Source organism: Pleurodeles waltl, chromosome 8, assembly GCF_031143425.1.
Source record: "Pleurodeles waltl isolate 20211129_DDA chromosome 8, aPleWal1.hap1.20221129, whole genome shotgun sequence".
In the NCBI taxonomy this organism is placed as follows: Eukaryota; Metazoa; Chordata; class Amphibia; order Caudata; family Salamandridae; genus Pleurodeles; species Pleurodeles waltl.
This window is the reverse complement of record NC_090447.1, coordinates 597,542,864-597,561,033: the sequence shown is the minus strand read 5'-3', so window position 1 is coordinate 597,561,033 and position 18,170 is coordinate 597,542,864. Positions and strand designations below refer to the sequence as shown.

General features: G+C 45.2%; 1 protein-coding gene across 1 annotated transcript in view; it reads left to right on the top strand.

Moving 5' to 3' along the window:
• TMEM255B (transmembrane protein 255B) overlaps window positions 1-18,170 on the top strand; it is an 822,789-nt gene that overhangs the window by 325,574 nt on the left and 479,045 nt on the right. The window lies entirely within an intron of this gene.

The following is an 18,170-nucleotide window of genomic DNA, read 5'->3' as shown; positions in this document are numbered from 1 at the left end:
GCTAATGACAGCCCTAGGTCCTGAAATCTACTGGTGGTTTTTTTCTTAGCAGTGTGTGGGTACCAGTGTAACAAGCAATGGGCAGGCGTGAGTAAGATCGGTTTTTCGATACCATCGGCAAGCCGTTTTACAACTTGTGTCCAGTACTGATTTACAAGGGGGCATGCCACATCATGTGAATAAAGGACACCCCCACCTCTTTACAGCAGTAGCAAGCTGCTTCGCGTGTGTTAAAATATTTATTGATCCTTTCTAGGTCCTAATATGCTGTGTGCAAAATAAAGAAATTGATGAGCCTAAATTTGGCATTCCTAGAGGTTCTGGAAATTCTATCCAGAATGGCCTCTCAACCGGCCTCTGATATAGAGGTACACAAGTCTGCTTCCCACTTGGTCCGTACCCTATCTATGGGTTGGAGAGTCTCCGCTTGTAGAATGCCAATAGAGGCAAGTAACTACTTTCACTGTCTTGGTAGGCAGTAAGACATAAGAACAGCATGCATGTGTGCGCAGTTCTATATCTCCCATTCTCCAGTGCCTACGTATGATTGTCAGTGCTGCCCATGACTCAAAAATTGGCCTCCCAGAAGATTAAATTCTGCGCTGAACGTCTGATTGTAGTTAGGACCCCGTCTCGGAACAAGTCACCCAATTAAGTTACCCCTGCCACTGTCCATGCCCCCAAGCCATGCCAGTTCCTTCCCCCCCTCAGTAACGGCAATACCGAAAGGGGGAGTTCTGGGAAGTATGGAAATCGAGAATCCGATCTTTTCATGCTTGCTCTCCAGCACTTCTGCATGGTCTTAAAGGCCTGCAGGTCTATTCCAAAGTAGTTTTATTCAGATGTCCTGATTTTATTCTCTTTCTCAATGAAGTTCATATTAATAACAAAAATATCGAACATAGCAGGCTTAGCCAACTTGGAAAATGGGGTTATTATAAGGATTTATAACAAGTTGTCATTTAACCCTGAGGAATAAAGATTTGGAAGGAGTGAGCCAGGGCATGTTTGTGGTGTTATGTTATTATATAAGAAACCTAATGGTACAAGATTATGTTTCGGGCCATCCTCTGCAATAGGTACACAGCAATCTCATTCTCAATTGCAGAATGATGTGCAATCAATACAAGGACCTTTCAATGCTCTGGATCTGTGATGGATGTTGGCATGGTTTCTGTAAGACCTGACAGCCTTAGGATGGTTCCCTAACTTTTTTGCCTGCCTCCCTCCGCTTTTCGACACTATTTTTGCTGTTTTAAGGACTCTGCGTCCTTTACCACCGCTAACCAGTTTTAAAGTGCATATGCTCTCTCCCTCCAAACATGGTGACATTGGCTAATACCTAGTTGGCCTATTTAATTTACTTATAAATCCCTAGTAAAGTGCACTACATGTGCCCAGGGCCTGTAGAATAAATGCTACTAATGGGCCTGCAGCACTGATTGTGCCACCCACATAAGTAGCCCCTTAACCATGTCTCAGGCCTGCCATCGCAAGGCCTGTGTGTGCAGTTTCACTGCCAGTTCGACTTGGCATTTAAAATTACTTGCCAAGTCTTAAAATTTCCCTTTTTCTATATGTATAAGTCACCCTTAAGGTAGGCCCTCTGTAACCCAAATGGGCAGCGTGCTAAGTAATTAAAAGTCAGGACATGAACATGTGTGTTCTATATGTCCTGGTGGTGTAAAACCCCTAAATTCATTTTACACTGCTGTGAGGCCTGCTCCTTTCATAGGCTAATTCTAAGGCTACCCTCATAAACTGTTTGAGTGTTAGATTCTGATTAGAAAGGGGTGAACAGGTCATATTTAGTAGGGCCAGAATGGTAATTTAAAATCCTGCTGACTGGTGAACTTGGATTTTATATTACTATTTTAGAAATGCCACTTTTAGAAAGTGAACATTTCTCTACACTTAAAACCTTCTGTGCCTTACAATCCACGTTTGGGCTGGCTTGGTTGACAGCTCCCTTGTGCATTTCACCCAGACAATCACAAACAAGGGATGCTCAGTCACACCTGCACATATCTGCATATTGAATGGGTCTCCCTGGGCTGGAAGGGTGGAGGGCTTGACACTTACATGTCAAAGGACAGTGGCCTGCCTTCATACAATGGACTGCCAAACCTCCTACTGGGACCCTGCCAGACAGGACTGTACTGAAAGGGGACCATGTGCACTTCTAAGCTACTCTTTAAAGTCTCCCTTACTTCAAAGGCACATTTGGGTATATAAACTGGGTCCCTGACCCTACCAACTCAGACACTTCTTGACAAGATACCTACTGGGAAAGGAACTATGAACCAGACCCTGCAACCTGCTAAGAGAAGCTGCTTGGCTGCTTAAAGGACTCATCTGACTGCTTTGCTGTAAAGGACTACTGCCTTGCTGTTGCCCTGCTGCTTTGCTGCCCTCTGGCTCTGCTGAGAAGTGCTCTCCAAGGGCTTAGATTGAGCTTGCCTCCTGTTTCCTGAAGTCTCAGGGCCGAAAAGACTTCATCTCGTCTAAGAACTCCTTGTGCGGCGAAAATCGATGCACAGCCTGCCGTAATCGACGCATAGCCTGCCCTGCGCTGAGAAAATCACCCCAACGCCGAACCAGATTGACACAGCCTGGCTCTCCGAGTGGAGATCGACACAGTGCCAGCGTTGTGACCGGAACTTGGACACACGGCCCACCAGATCAATGCATCACCGAGTTGGAACGACGCAGTCCCACTTCCTGCAAGAGGAAACAACGCAGCGTCTGCTGTGTGACAGAAATTTCTCTGCATCGCCCACTGGATCGACGCAGCTCCTGTGACTTTGTCCTGCACGCGCAGGATTTCTCTGCATCATCCCCGGGGTGTCCAAGTATCTCACAATCCAAAGAGGATCCAAGTCTGCGCGCCGCAAATCGACGCAAAGGCCTTGCTGCGTTGAAAAGCATTGACGAATCGTCTGTGTGCGTCCGGAGAAACTGACGCACACCTCCCCACTTTCCACGCATCTCCTCCTCCTCCTCTACAGTTCCGTGCATATAATTTAGACACAAGCCAGGTACTTTGCGCTCGCAAGAGACCATTGTTGTTTTTAAGAACTATAGACTCTATCATTACAAAAGTGATATTTCAACTTGTATTTATCAAATCTTGATCATTTTGACCTTAATCTACTCAGATGAATATTCTATATTTTTCTAAACCTGTGTTGTGTATTTTTGTGATGCTATACTGTGTTATTGCATGATTTATTGCACAAGTACTTTACACAATGCCTTCTAAGTTAGGCCTGACTACTCAGTGCAAGCTACCAGATGGTGGGCACAGGATAATTTGGATTGTGTGGGACATACTCTGAATAGAGTGAGGGTCCTTGCTTGGACAGGGGGGTAACCTGACTGGCAACCAAAGACCCCATTTCTAACATTGGTGATCAGCGATGAGGATAGGACTTGTATTTGTGCAATGACATACAATGGCTACGTGTACACTACCTACACACAGTTGAAGGTCAACTTGATTTTTTATCTTTTTCTGCAATTTTGTTCTCTGCCTGACATTTTAACTTAATCCTCATTCAACATGTCACTGGCTGGGTCTCAAGCAGGAGCTGAAGAGTTTGACCTAGCCAAGCTGGAGACATACACTTTTAACCAGCTGAAGGTGTTCTGGAGGGGGATGGGAGTACCTACCCGAGGTTCCTCCAGAAAGGAGGAATACCAAAAGGCGCTGAAGGCCTGGGCAGTAGCCCATTCACAGGAGAATGTTGAGGAGGAGGAGCCACAGGATGGCCCCATAAAGGATTTTTTGCCAGCAGTGGGGGATGTTTACCCCTGAAATTGTGCCCCCTGCTCAACCAGGGAGCAGTGTCTCTAGCCATGGCCTGACCACAGAGGAAAGGAGGGAGGAGAGAGAATTTCAATTGCAAATGGCAATGTTAAACATGGAGGCAGAGGAAAGGAAAGCTCATAGAGAGGCAGAGGAGAGGAGAGCTGAGGCTGCAGCTGAGAGAGACTTGGCTGAAAATAAACTTTTGTTGGCTCATGAACTGAGTCTAAAAGAGCTGGATATCAAGGCGAGGCAGTCTGAGTCCAGCAGCGATGGTGGCAGCATACATGCAGGACCTGCTGGGAAAAGAGGGTTCATATACCCAAAAATGTGGTGGGAGATGACATTGACAAGTGGTTGGCTGCTTATGAAGTTGCACTAAGGGCTCGTGGGGTTTCTGAAGAGCAATGGGGGCAGTCTTGTGGTATGTACCAGTACAGTAGTTTGACAGGGACACACTCCTTGCATTGGATCCAAGGGGTCAAAACACTAATGCACCCTTGAAAACCGCCTTACTTGTCAAGTTTGGGCTGACACCTGAGAAATACCGTCAGATGTTCAGGGACAGCACCAAACTCTCCACACAGAACTGGGTAGACTTTTTTTTATTTCTGCAGTAAGGCACTGAATGGATGGGTGCGGGGCAGAAAAGTCGATGTCTAGTTGGGGTTATATCATTTGAGCCTGAAAGAGCATATATTCAGTGTTTGCTTTACAGAGGTACGCCAGCACCTAGTTGACAGTCAGGGTACTGATCCTAGAAAGATTGCTGAGGAGGTAGACCTCTCAGTTAGCACCAGAGTGTCCAAGAAGGTAACTGGGGGGGACACCCACAAAGGTGGCCAGGGTTCTCACCAGAAGAAAGACGGGGTGAAAAACTTAAAAATAAGGAGTTCTCAAAAGGCCCCCAAAACAATTCCCAGGGGGTAGGGGTGGTAACCAGTCCCCGCCTGAATTTGAGAAGAAGCCAGGGTAATTTGGCAAGAAGAAAGGGATATTTATCCCCAAATGCTTAGAGTGCTTCAAGCATGGACACTCTAAGATCGGCTCCTAGTGTCCCAAGAGGGCACAGCCACTAGAGGGCAGACTCCAGGGTTGGCTAGTGTAGCGCTCAGGGGGAGACAGTCCCTGTTAGCTATGGGGAGCAGATAGAGGTGTCCCTAGTATCCCTGGGAGATGAGGAAATGGTGCCAAAAGCCCACAAGCCTGCCAATACTTCCAAGGATAGTGAGTGGGTCCCCTGGTTTAACTACTGTCAGGGGTCATCAGGTGGCAGCAGAGCAGGTCATCCGTAATACATTCGACCTGGTCATACTTGCTGACAATCGCGAGAGCCACCTACCGGTAGCTCTGGTTCCCTTTGAGTGGGAAGGGGGGGTCTCTGGTATTCTAAAAGTACCTGTGAGTCCTGCCATGCCTATAGATTGTCTGTTAGGCATTGACCTTGAGTATAGTGCCTGGAGGGAGGTAGAGCTCAGGTCCCACCTGGAGATGTTAGGTTTGCCTGATTGGGTCTGCATGACCACACAGTCCATGGGTGCAAAGGAAGGGAGTCAAGAGTGTCTGGAACCAGGAACAATCACCCAGACAGCTGCACAGAGCAAGGGCAAAGGGTGCGGGAAACCGGTCCCAGAAGTTCCCTCAGTGGTTGACGGGCCCCAGAAGAGGAGGCACCTGAGCCACTTTGGGAAGACATTGCCACCCTGGGTAACCTGCCTGAGCCTGCCGACTGGCGAGTAGGGGGTGGGCCAACCAGGGGGCAATTCTGCTGAGCGCAGAAAGAGTACACTCTTGAGAGTCTTAGGCAACAGGCCTCAGCACAAGCAGCAGGTGAATCCTCTGGCGCTCACCACATATATTTGGGGGAAAGATCTCCTTTACAGTGAGCCCAAGGTATCGGAAGCTGGGCCAACATGTGTGCTGGTGGTCCCCCAGTGCTATCTGGCCTTCTTACTGGACCTGGCTCACGACATCCCCCTGGCAGGACATTTGGGGCAAGACAAGACCTTTGCCAGGGTTGTCACCCACTTTTATTGGCCACGAATGCGGGTAGCTTTAGATGCTTTCTGTAGGTCCTGCCCAACCTGCCAGGCTAGTGGACAGACAGAGAAAAGGCTCATGGACCCCCCTGATCCCACTCCCTGTCGTTGGCACCCCCTTTGAAAGGGTGGGCATCAACGTCATTGGTCCCTTGGCCCCAAAACCGCCCTAGGTAACAGGTTTAGAATGGTTTTGGTGGACCATGCCACCCACTATCCAGAGGCAGTCCCTCTAAGGACAGTGAATGCACCGGTGGTGAACAGAGCTCTTATGGGGATATTTACCTGTTTGGGGTTCCCGAAGGAGGTTGTGTCTGAAAGAGGCACAAACTTCATGTCAGCGTACATGAAGTCCAAGTGGGATGAGTGTGGGGTAACCTAACGGTTTATCACCCCTTACCATCCTCAAACCAATTGGCTTGTTGAAACGTTCAAAAAGACCCTGAAAGGCATGATCACTGGCCTGCCCGAGACCATGAGACGTAAGTGGGACGTCCTCTTGCCATGCCTTGTCTTTACTTATAGGGAGGTGCCCCAGAAGGAGGTGGGGTTCAGCCACTTTAAACTTCTCTATGGATACCCTGACAGGGGACCACTAAGCAAAGTCAAGAAGGGGTGGGAGAAAGCTCCCAGGAAACCTCCCCAGTATGTGGTCAGTTACATGCTGGTCCTCCTCAACCAGACACAGCTTTTCTAGAAACAGGCCAAGAGCAACCTCGAGGACAGTCAAGAGGTGATGAAGGAATGTAATGACCAGAAGGCCACCCTGGTAGAATTCTCACCTGGAGACAAAGTATGGGTGATGGAGCCAGTAGAGCCTAGAGCTCTCCTGGACCGCTGGACTGGCCATTCGAAGTCAAGGAGCGAAAGGGGAGGCCACTTACCTAGTGGACCTCAAGACCCTCAGAAACCCCTAAGGATTCTCCACCACAACCGACTGAAGCCTCATTTTGAGAGGTCTGAGGTCAGCATGCTTCTTGTGACAGATGAGAGTGTGGAAGAGGAGAGTGGGCCTCTCCTTGACCTCCTCTCTGCCGAGGAAGGTGATGGGTCAGTGGAGGGTGTTAATCTCGCTGACTCCCTGACTCTAGATCAGAGAGGAGACTGCTACGAGTTGTTGGAGCAGTTCTCTTCCCTCTTCTCCCTCACGCCTGGGCTCACATTCTTGTGTGTCCATGATATTGACACAGGAGACAGTCCACCTTTAAAGAATAAAATTTACAGGTTGTCAAATAAAGTGAGGTCCAGTGTCAAGGATGAAGTTGCCAAGATGCTGGCTCTTGGGGTGATAGAGAAGTCCAGTAGTCCCTGGTCCAGCCCAGTGGCGTTGGTTCCCAAGGCTGCTGCTCCTGGTGCCAAGCCAGAACTTAGGTTCTGCGTGGACCACCTGGGTCTCAACTCTGTCACAAAGACAAATGCTCACCACATCCCCCAAGCTGATGAGCTCGTAGACAGGCTAGGCGCTGCCAAATTCCTTAGTACCTTTGACCTCACGTCAGGGTACTGGCAGATTGCCTTGACTGAAGGGGCGCAAGAGAGATATGTTGTTTCTACTCCTGAGGGCCATTACCAATTTAGAGTAATGCCCTTTGGATTGAAAAATGCCCCTCTACCTTCTAACGGTTGGTTAATAGGGTCCTAGCTGGCAAGGATGCCTTCTGCGCAGCCTACCTAGATGACATTGCCGTCTGTAGTTCCAGCTGGGAGGAACACCCGCTCCACTTCAAGGAGATGCTTCAGGCCTGCAATAGGCATGTCTGACCATCAAGGCCAGTGAGTGCCAGATTGGGCAGGGTTCCGTGGTGTACTTGGGACACCTTGTAGGTGGTGTCAAGGTGCAGCCCCTCCAGGCCAAGATTGAAACTATCAAGGCCTGGCAACCACCTAGGACTCAAACAGAGGCGAGGGCCTTCTTAGGACTCACCGGATATTACCACAGGTTCGTTAAGGGACATGACACCATAGTAGCCCCCTTAACAGAACTGACATCCAGGAAACAACCTAGGATGGTGAATTGGACAGAGGCTTGTCAGGAAGCCTTTGACTCCCTGAAGGAAGCCATGTGCGCAGCCCGCGTCCTCAAGGCGCCTGACTTCTCCAGAGAATTAATCGTGCGACAGACACTTCAGAGCATGGCAAATGGACGGTCCTAGCACAGCTGAATGAGGATGGCCTAGACCAACCAGTGGTCTTTATTAGATGAAAACTATTATCACAGGAAAAGGGATGGAGTGCTATTGAGAGAGGAGCATTTGTTGTGGTCTGGGCACTGAAGAAGCTGAGACCATAACTGTTTGGGACTCACTTCCGGGTTCAGACAGACCACAGGCATCACCGAGTCGGAACGACGCAGCCCAACTTCCTGCAAAAGGAAACAAAGCAGCGCCTGCCGTGCAACAGATATTTCCCTGCATCACCCACCGGATCGATGCAGCTCCTGTGACTTCGCTCTGCACGCCTAGGATTTCTGTGCATCGTCCCTGGGGTGTCCAAATAACCCGCAACCCGAAGAGTATCCATGTCTGCGCGCTAGAACCCGACGCAAAGCCCTTGCTGAATGGAAAAGCATTGTGTGCGCCCGGAGAAACGGACGCACACCTTCCCATTTTCCAGCATCTACTCCTCTGCGGTCGCATGCAGATAATTTAGACGCAAACCAGGTACTTTGTGCTTGCAAGAGACCATTGTTGTTTTTAGGAACTAAAGACTCCATCATTACTAAAGTGATATTTCAACTTGTCTCTATCAAATCTTGATCATTTTGACCTTAATCCACTCAACTAAATATTCTATATTTTTCTAAGCATGTGTGGTGTATGTTTGTGGTGCTATACTGTGTTATTGCATGATTTATTGCACAAATACTTTACACATTGCCTTCTAAGTTAAGCCTGACTGCTCAGTGCCAAGCTACCAGAGGGTAGGCACAGGATAATTTGGATTGTGTGTGATTTACCCTGACTAGAGTGAGGGTACTTGCTTGGAAAGGGGGTAACCTGACTGCCAACCAATTACCCCATTTCTAACAGTTACTTTAGACAGAGTTGATGTTAGGAGAGTACAATCATTTTGGACATCCATGGTCCTACTTAAAAAGGCTGCTCCCTGGTGAAGGAGTGTGTTTCACTCAGATGATTACAGAACCCAGTTACTAGTCAGCTCGCCCCTACCCACCTAGCCAGTAATCACCACAGAAAGTCCCAGCAACTGCTGAGGTATTGAAGGCTGTGACGTCACTTCCAGCGAGCTTTTCACAGGCTAAAGTGATTTTCTGATGGTGTGTTTTTTGTACAGATACAAATAGAATCCTGCAGACACATTTATATTGAAAAAGGACAAGGAGAGCGAAGTGGGTGTACTCTATTTTCAGCATCCATCAAAACAGTGTCGTTTAATTTGTTTAATTTGGTGCCAAGACTGTCATAGCCTCTAATTTGTAAACTCATTCTTCACATCCGACTGATTTCTTGCTACCCATCAAACGCACCCCTCACCCCCTACCCCTTCATGACTTAAGAGCAAATAGTTATTCGGGGAGAAAAGAATCAGACCTGATTGAAACTCTCTTTCGAAATGCACAGAAATGTGCCTGCAGGATCGGGCTGGAATATATATAGCAAGCTGGCAGTGCTTGAAGCCTGACAGGTCACTGTGTGGTGCGGGATTTTTGCCCTTTGTGGGACTCTTTTAGGGTCTCGTGGTCCTGTTGATTTTCCTGATATTGCCATAAAGATTGGATGCTCAAGCTCAAATGCATGCGGTCACTTACATAGCGCGTATTTTCAAGTTCAAAACTGTCCCGCTTTTCAAATGTAGGCCACTTTTTCAGCTATATGATTGCTTTTATGTTGAAGCCCTAGCTTTTTTTAATTCCAGTCCGAACCTGTGTGCATGGAATTTCCTCAGCTGTGTGCAAGATGAACAGCTCAAGCAACCGTTGTTCTAGCATAATTGCATAAAGGGGCAGTGAGACAATGCATGTGTAAAAGGTTGATGCTCAAACAAATGGCTTCCTGTATTCATGGGGCGAAGGGTCGGTGGACCGAGAGAAAAGGCGAGCTGTCTATATTTGCATCAACCCTTTCATAGACGAAACACAGCAAGGCAAATGAGACAGACAGGTCGATATTGGGAGATTCTCCAATTTTGGAAGACCCTATGGACCTTAATAATTCCTTTTTGTGGTTAATGTAGGACTCTATTCAAAATTCTTGGAAATCAATTAAAAATGTAAAAGGTATGGGATATTAGAGACTCTCTCAATATCGACCTGTCTGTGTCTCATTTGCCTTGCTGTGTTTTGTGTTGTGTAATAGGTTTAACATGATAAGAATGTCCCCCCGAGATGGTCACTGGTGTCTCAAATGTAGAAAGACTTATCAATGACGTTATCTGTAAAATGAGGTTGTTTTTCCTCTTTGCAGACATAAAACCATAAAGTCAGGATACAATGTCCTATTGTAAAACACACGTTTAAATAGTGACATAACTCATTAAGAGGTTACTTTTCCATCAAGTTCATTCTGTACACCTTTACTCAATATATGTTCACCATTAAAACACCCGTGTCACCATTGCTGCATTTGTAGGGTCACCATACCTAATGAAGAATTACAATGTCATGTAATCTTTGACCCATGTTTACATGATTCACTGACAACAATTCTCGAATCCTGCCTCCATGTGCCTTCCGGTCTTTAAGGTAGAGGAGATGTGTCATTGTATAAAGGACGTACTCCGTTTCCCAGCAGGTGGGCTTCCTAAAGTGAGAAGTAACGCTTCAAGGCAATAAAAGTAGACTGGACAGCAACATATGTTCAGTGGTATCTAGCACTTTCCACGAGCAATCACATATTTGTTTTGGGTTATTTAGAAGTCCCTCCAAAGCCCCATTCTCATTTTCATAGAGACTAAAGCATGGGGGGATGGTGCGCGGATCAAGTAGTAGATTTCTAACCTACCATACATTTATTTAAGATATACAGTATCAGCAAGCTCTGTGTGCTGCCCTTTTCCTTATGTGTTTGAACTAATTATGCCATATGTCTTGTTAAGGTTTTTTAAGGGTCACAGTGCTAAAAGTGGAAGTATTCTATAAGCAAATTGTTATTGAAAGCCATTTTCACATGTAAAGTGGTGCCTGGTTTGCCTTAGGCCACTATTTCCAGCACAATCTTGCTCCACGGAGTTAACCTCTGTTGAAGCAGATATGTTAATTAGAAATATTAATAAGTGTTATGCGTTTTGATTAACTAAACAATTATAGAAATAATTAACCTTAGAGAAATTAATGTGCACGTTTGAAAATGTACCCACGAAGAGTGGCTGCCAACTCTCATGAATTATACTAAAATGATTTTAAAAAATGCATGAAATATTGGAAATGTGTAATAAAATTGTAGTATTATGTCATATTAAGATGTATAACATATGTTTTGCATTATATTGTAGAGCTAACTTAGCCAAAGTTTTGGCCTAGTTTTGCCAGGCCTCATACAGAAGCTGAATTACTAGCGCACTGTAGAGAAGCTGATGTATTGAACTGTCCCTGAACTCCTCACGTTATTAAAGTCTTCTTAGCTAGAATTTTCTGCATTGTACCAACGGACAGGAGATGAGTGAATCAAATCGCAGCATATGTTGTGTAGAGCAGACAAGATGTACTTTCCCAGGACTCGAACAATAGAGACACTGACTGAAGAAGAAGATGCAACATTTTCGATTCCTGGTGAGCCGGATGATGAGGACATCGTACAGTGAACCAATCAACAAACTGAGTAAGGCGTAATCTTAGAACTTATAGATTCGTAAAATAAGCATTATTGGTTAGGTAATAACCGGTGATTGACTGACCAATTAGGAATTAGGGGGATGGACTGGAAAACTCTAGTAAAAAGTAATGACAGAGGGCTGAAACTTCAGATGTGAGGGGTGAATTGATAATGTTGGAAGATGCGATTCGAGATTCTATCATTGGGCTCATTCTCTTGAGAGCCTGATGTGTTGCTGATCATTTGATGACCTGAAGACGAAGACTGACTTTGTTGCTCATTAATTCTGTGGAGAGGTAGTTATGACAATGTGACTGTTAACTTTTGTGCCTTTCTTTCTAGGGACAACTGCGCTGTTTAAATACTTTTTCTTTTAGCTAGATGTTTTCTAAATTTGTGTTCTAAATTGTTTTTGCATGAAGTCCCACATGCTAAAGCTAATCTGAGTTAGGTAAAGTTCCTTTGGGTGACGCTGACAGTGACAAATGATTGACAAACTGATTGCTGAACTCTGCTATTAATGTAGTTATATTCATCTTTGTTGGCTTATGCTGTAGCATTCGAGCATATGTTTTCTCAAGTTCTGATTAGATTATGTTATTAGCGGTCATTAATGAACTATTTCTGAGCTGATTGAATAACCAGATTAACCTTGTGACTTAGAAATTGTAACACATAGGGAAATAAAATTGATAAAACGTATAATTGAGTTGTGGTTATTCATGAAATGTTGACGTTAATGATTGATGATTAGTGTTTTGCTTATTGATTATTGATTTGTACATTGATTATTGATGGTCATCAATTACTACATAGATAGGATACTCCATGCGATCCAAAAGGTTCATCGGCCTATACGCATCCCCTTGTAAGTTTACTTACTAAGGACTAGGTGCGTTAGCAGTTTTTGGTAGCAGCTTTATGGTTAGTTTCCTTGGAGAACTAGTTATGTGGTGATTGGTGGTTATGGTAGTAGTTTGAGTTAGGGTTAGTTGTTCACTATTATTGTGATTTGGATTTTATTTTTCGAAATGGCAATTGTAGCAAAGATGATGTCCCCTTAAGCCTAGAAATGACTTTCCTGGATCCTGCAAGTATAGTTGGGTATGTTCTCGGCGTTCTAGTGATAGTATGAAAGCGGTAGGATTGCGCTTGCAAAGGCTGATGCAGACCCCAGATGAATTGTGATGTATGAGAGGTAAGGTAGGGAGTTTGAGTACTCCAGTTGAGGTTTAGTAGGAGTGTGCATACTCCGCAGTAGTCGTTGAACTTTATATGTGTGTGGCGCATTGTGCTAAAACATTGTCCACATGGTTGTTGGTGATGTACGGACCCTGTGTGGTCTAATACTCCAGAGTATATTGACAACTGTAGGAGACACTTGGTTATAAGTTGAAATCTGTCTGGTTTAGTAGGTTGATCGGGTGTCATCAACAAGTCGTTGTGTAAGTTAAAGTGAGTAAGGGAAATTTTCAACTGAGATTTGGCGAGTCCTATGTGCACCGGGACAGACCCATTGATCAATTGAGAGTAAATTTGTGGGTCGAATTTTGCTTGCGAATGTGGGAGACTGAGAAAGAGTAATAGCTGCATGAGCGAAAGGGCCATCAGTGAAAATCCGTAAGGTCTCTGAAGCGATTGTGTACCTTCCTGTAGTAAACCAGCTGATTTGTTTTGGGTATTGGGTTTTGTTTAGTGCTAGCAATGCTTTTGCATTAGTTTTGTGTGAGTTGAAGATTAGGAGGACAAGCCGCAAGACTTTGTCAGCCGTAGTGTGTGAGTGTGACATCAGAGTGACCCGCGCTGGAATAGGTTAGTTAGTGAGAAGAGTCGCGAGCGGATTAGCAGCCGTCCGTAAGAGGCAATTGGTTGAAAAAGCGGGTGAAGGGAATCTTGGGAGTAAAAGTCATTTCCTTATTGAATAGAATAAATACAAAAGAGAAAGATGAAGTTTTTCAAAGCGTTTAGGAGTGCCATGAAGGGCAATAGTTACATTAAGGTGACAGTGGGGGAGCCAACCCCACCGGAAAATTCTCCGGCATTTATTGTGATGGAGGAGCAAGGTGTCGAACAATGTCTTTGGTTAAAGCAGTGGTGCAAATTAACAGAGAAACTGGGAGCTTTAGCGTTTCCAGACCATGAAACGTTTAATTTGAGAATTTTGGATCAGTTGCGAATGACCCTATATAAGATGAAGCCGCTTCCGAGACCAGCACAGTTTGTGGCTTTAGCGGTTTGGGAGCTCATAGCAAGACAGCAGCAAGAAATGAAATTCCATAGGAGAATAAGAAAGTTAGAGAAGTCTTTAGCAGAGGTGAGATGGGATTGGGAACAGAAAAAGTGGAGAACTGAGACATTGCAAGGTGTAAAGTTGTTTCATGCTATCACAGAGGAAGACGAGTCAGAAGAGAAAGAGGATTCTAGCAAGAGTGATAAGAGTTTGTCAGGGGGTAAGAAGAAGAAAAAGACTTTAGTGGAAGAGGAAGATTCGGATGTTGAGGACCTCATTACTCAGGTGTTGAGGGACCGACCTCCACCATATGCAGTGTGGGAAGGGGGTCCAAGTACTAGTTCTGCTCCAACGGCCCCAGCTCAAGTGTCGGGGACAGTGGGACCAGTACAGACAGAAAATGGACAGGTGCAAGGGGTAGTGCAGAGTATTCCTAATGCAGTGACTACTTCAGTGGTCCAAGCACAGATGCACCCACCACCGATACAGAGAATTTATCCAGATATACCAATTCTTTGGAAAACTTCGAACTTAGTGGTTCCTACGGAGCAAGTGGATCCGAGGCCAATGCTAGTTCAGACTGAGCCGCCTCCAATGTTGTTGCCTAAGGCACAGCCACGGGGTTTGCCGAAGTTCACACCAATGACAGGGACACAGTCAGATGTGACACGAGTGATAAATCAGAATATGGGAGTAGCTCTTCCACAAAATGCAGGTGCCAGAACAGCACCAGATGCAATATTGTTCCCAATTACTGTTGGTCCAGCTGTACCATTGTTTGCACAGAATAAGCCGAATGCAGGAGAACAGGGTGAGATGTCACAAAGCCTCGTGAGGAGGGGGGGTGAGAGATCATGTGCAGGTAATATCATCTATGGGTCAGACCTTTGATGGATCTAGACCATTACTGGATCTTAGTCCACTTGCAGATGCCGTAAATGGCCCGAGTGTAAGTCAGAGCCTGAAGCTTTTGACACCACAGACTCCAGGTGCAGTGGTGCAACAGGTGCCATTGCAGAATGCAAGTAATATTTAATTGCAGGGATTAACAGCACAGCGGTTAAATGAGTGGTTAGACAGTTTGAATACTCCTCGAAATGCATCGCAGGGTGAAGAGCAGATTAATCGTGTAAGATTGGCTACAGAGATAACATAACTAGTCGAGGGACCGATGGGAGTGAATAGATTAGAATCCTATACCGAAGAAGAGCTGAGATACTTGTGTCCGATAATTACAAAAGAAGTGGGAAAGATACATCAGAAATTGGCGGATCTGGCAGATAAACATGACATAGAAATTGAGAAAACAAAGCACTTGAAAAGCAGTTACAGGTTAGATTTCGAGGCAAAAGATTTTGAACACATGAGGTCAGCAGGGATGAATGCGCACAAGAAATATTGCAGAGTGCTCAGATTTGGGGAGCATTAGAGAAGTGGGAAGGTAGATGAGCGAAGAAGAAGGATAAACATAATCGAGATTCACAAGAAGGGTCTGAAAGTGCTCAGATAGAAAAGGATCCAGTAAAAATTTTACCAATGAGGGAAATTCCAGGAGGGCAACTTGTTCATCTACCCTGGCACAGGAGTGATATTCTGTCATTCAGAAATGATTATCCAAAATTGAGGGAGAAACCAGTTGAGCAGTACCAGCAGACAGTTTTGTGAAGCTTTCCAAATGTCTGTGGGGAAACCTGAATACTCTATTAGAGATAGTGGTTCCAGCTGATTTGTGGGTTGAGTGCAAGAGAGCAGTGGATTGGCTGACGAGTGAACCAAAAGGGATAGAGATACAGGTGCACCATCACCTGAAGTGATGAAACATTATTATAAGGTGATTGAGTTCCTGAAGACGAGAATTTTGCCTAAGAATATTGATTGGCAGAGGATTGACAGGACAGTGCAGGAAGTCAAGGAGTCGATACATACCTACTATGAGAGATTGTTGAAGGCGTTCACGGAGTACAGTGGTAAGGAAGCGATTGAGCCGAAAGATATGTTGCACTTTGTGTTCAGGTTCGTGGAAGGATTGAGAATTGAAATAGGTCAGATGATTAAGAGGCATTTGATTTGCTGGCACGCAAAGCCGATTGATGAGGTATTACAGTATGCGAAATACTGTAGTGATGAGATTGAGTTGAAGCAGAAAAAGTTGAAAGAGAAAGCAATGGTGATGCAAATTAAGGCAGCTCAAACAGGAGTGCAGGAAGCTTTAGTTCAACAGATGCCGCAGCAGCAGGGAACTGTCATGTCCCAACCTCAGGTGAAAGGTAGGAGTTATAGAGCCAATAGGAATTGTGGTCCGGATTTGAGTACTGTAGCGGTTCAGAATGATGTGCAAAGGATGAAAAAGATGTTACTGTGTCATCCTTGCGGAAACGTGAGACACTGGAAGTGGGAGTGTCCGTTGATGGTGCAGGATGGTGTTGTTCAGCCAAGTGGTGATGTCAATACATTTCAAATTGTGAAGGTCCCTAGAATGAGAGGACTTAACCTGAATTTTCAGAATCAAGTGCAGAATTTTCAATCCATGCAGCAAGTGCAAATGCCTTGTGCTCAAGTGACACAGTTGCAACCAATGCAGCAGCAGGTTCCTATGGTACCTAGACAGGAAATGCAGATACCTCAGGCCCGACAGAACAGCAACAGATAATGCTTACTCAGCAGGTCACAGGTCAGAGACAAGACAGAAGTAGTGACACACTGCACCAATTCCCATTAAATAGTGAGAATGGAATAAACGACTAATGGATGTGTGAGAGTTTGGATGAGGAGCCATGTATGTTTGCAGCGTCCCTAGAGGTGGATCAGAGAGGGCCTTTTGTAAAAGGAAAGGTGATGGGTCATAGGGTTTAATTTTTACTGGACACAGGAGCTACACGCTCTACAGTGAGAAGTGCAGAAGTTCCGAACTTACCTCTATCAGGCAGAACAGTTCAGGTTGTGGGAGTAGCAAACAGACAGTTGATAAATCCGATCCGATCACAGATACAGTACAGGTTGAGATTGGCAATTTCCAGGGACTACATATGTTTGTAGTATGTGACTTGACTCCAATATGCCTACTGGGAAGGGGCTTGTTGTGCAAAACCAGATGTTCGATCAATTGTTCAACTGCTGGAATAGAAGTTCTGACGAATAGTGATGATGAAGAAGAACAAACTCCTGAAACTGAGACTGAAACCATTAATGAGGAGTACCTGTTGATTGAGTTTTTCCCGTTGCTTACTGTGAAAGAATTACTTGCAGACTTGCAGGGAATGGTACAGGAAAATGTGTGGGATGGGACAGGTAAAGAAGTAGGTTTGATCAAGGGAGTGGAGCCCATTAAGATCACTTTGAAGCCGAATGTAGTGTTTCTGCAGCTTCCACAGTATAACATGGCACAGGATGTTCTGCTGAAAGTGGCACAGATAATTGGAGACTTTCTGAAACAAGGGCTTTTGAAACAAGTGTTGAGCAGTCCATTTAATTCACCGATCATGGGCTTAAAGAAGCCATGTGGGAAAGTGTGCATTGTGCAGGACTTGCGAAAAGTGAATGACATGGTGGTCAAGTGTTGCCCTGTAGTGCCGAACCCAGCAATAATATTGTTTCAGATTCCATTCGATGCTGAGTGGTTCACAGTGGTTGACTTGTCACAAGCTTTCTTTTCTGTGTCTCTTCATGAGAATAGTCTTTTTCTTTTTAATTTCAAATTCCTAGAGAGAGTCTACAGCTGGTGCAGGCTTTCTCAAGAGTACACAGAGTCACCGTCTCTGTTCAATCAGATTTTGAAAAATAATTTGGAGTAATTGGAACTACCATACCAATCGACTTTAGTGCAGTACATTGATGACTTACTGATTGCGTCCAAGGCAAGGGACGAATGTAAGTACGACTCGATTGCGCTGTTGAATCATTTGGGAAAATTCAGACATAAAGTGTCACCTTTGAAATTGCAGTATTGTCAGAAATCAGTGAAATACCGGGGACACCAAATTGAGAAAGGGACAAGGAGAATTTCCAGAGAAAGGATTACAATGATGTTGTAAAGAAGTCCACCGACTTCACAGAGAGATGGCAGAATGTGTTTGGGAATGGTAGGCTATTGTCGTCAGTGGATTCCAAATTTTGCTGAGATTGCTAAACCACTGCTGCAGCTGACACATAAGGAGGTAACAGATCCCTTTACACTAGATCAGGACCAGATGAAAGCATTTACTGAGTTGAGAGAGAGTTTGTGCAGAGCTCCAGCGTTGGGAATGCCTGATTACACAAAGCCATCCATATTGTTTTGTCAGGAACATGATGCTTGTTCTTTGTCTGTCTTGACACAGGTCCAT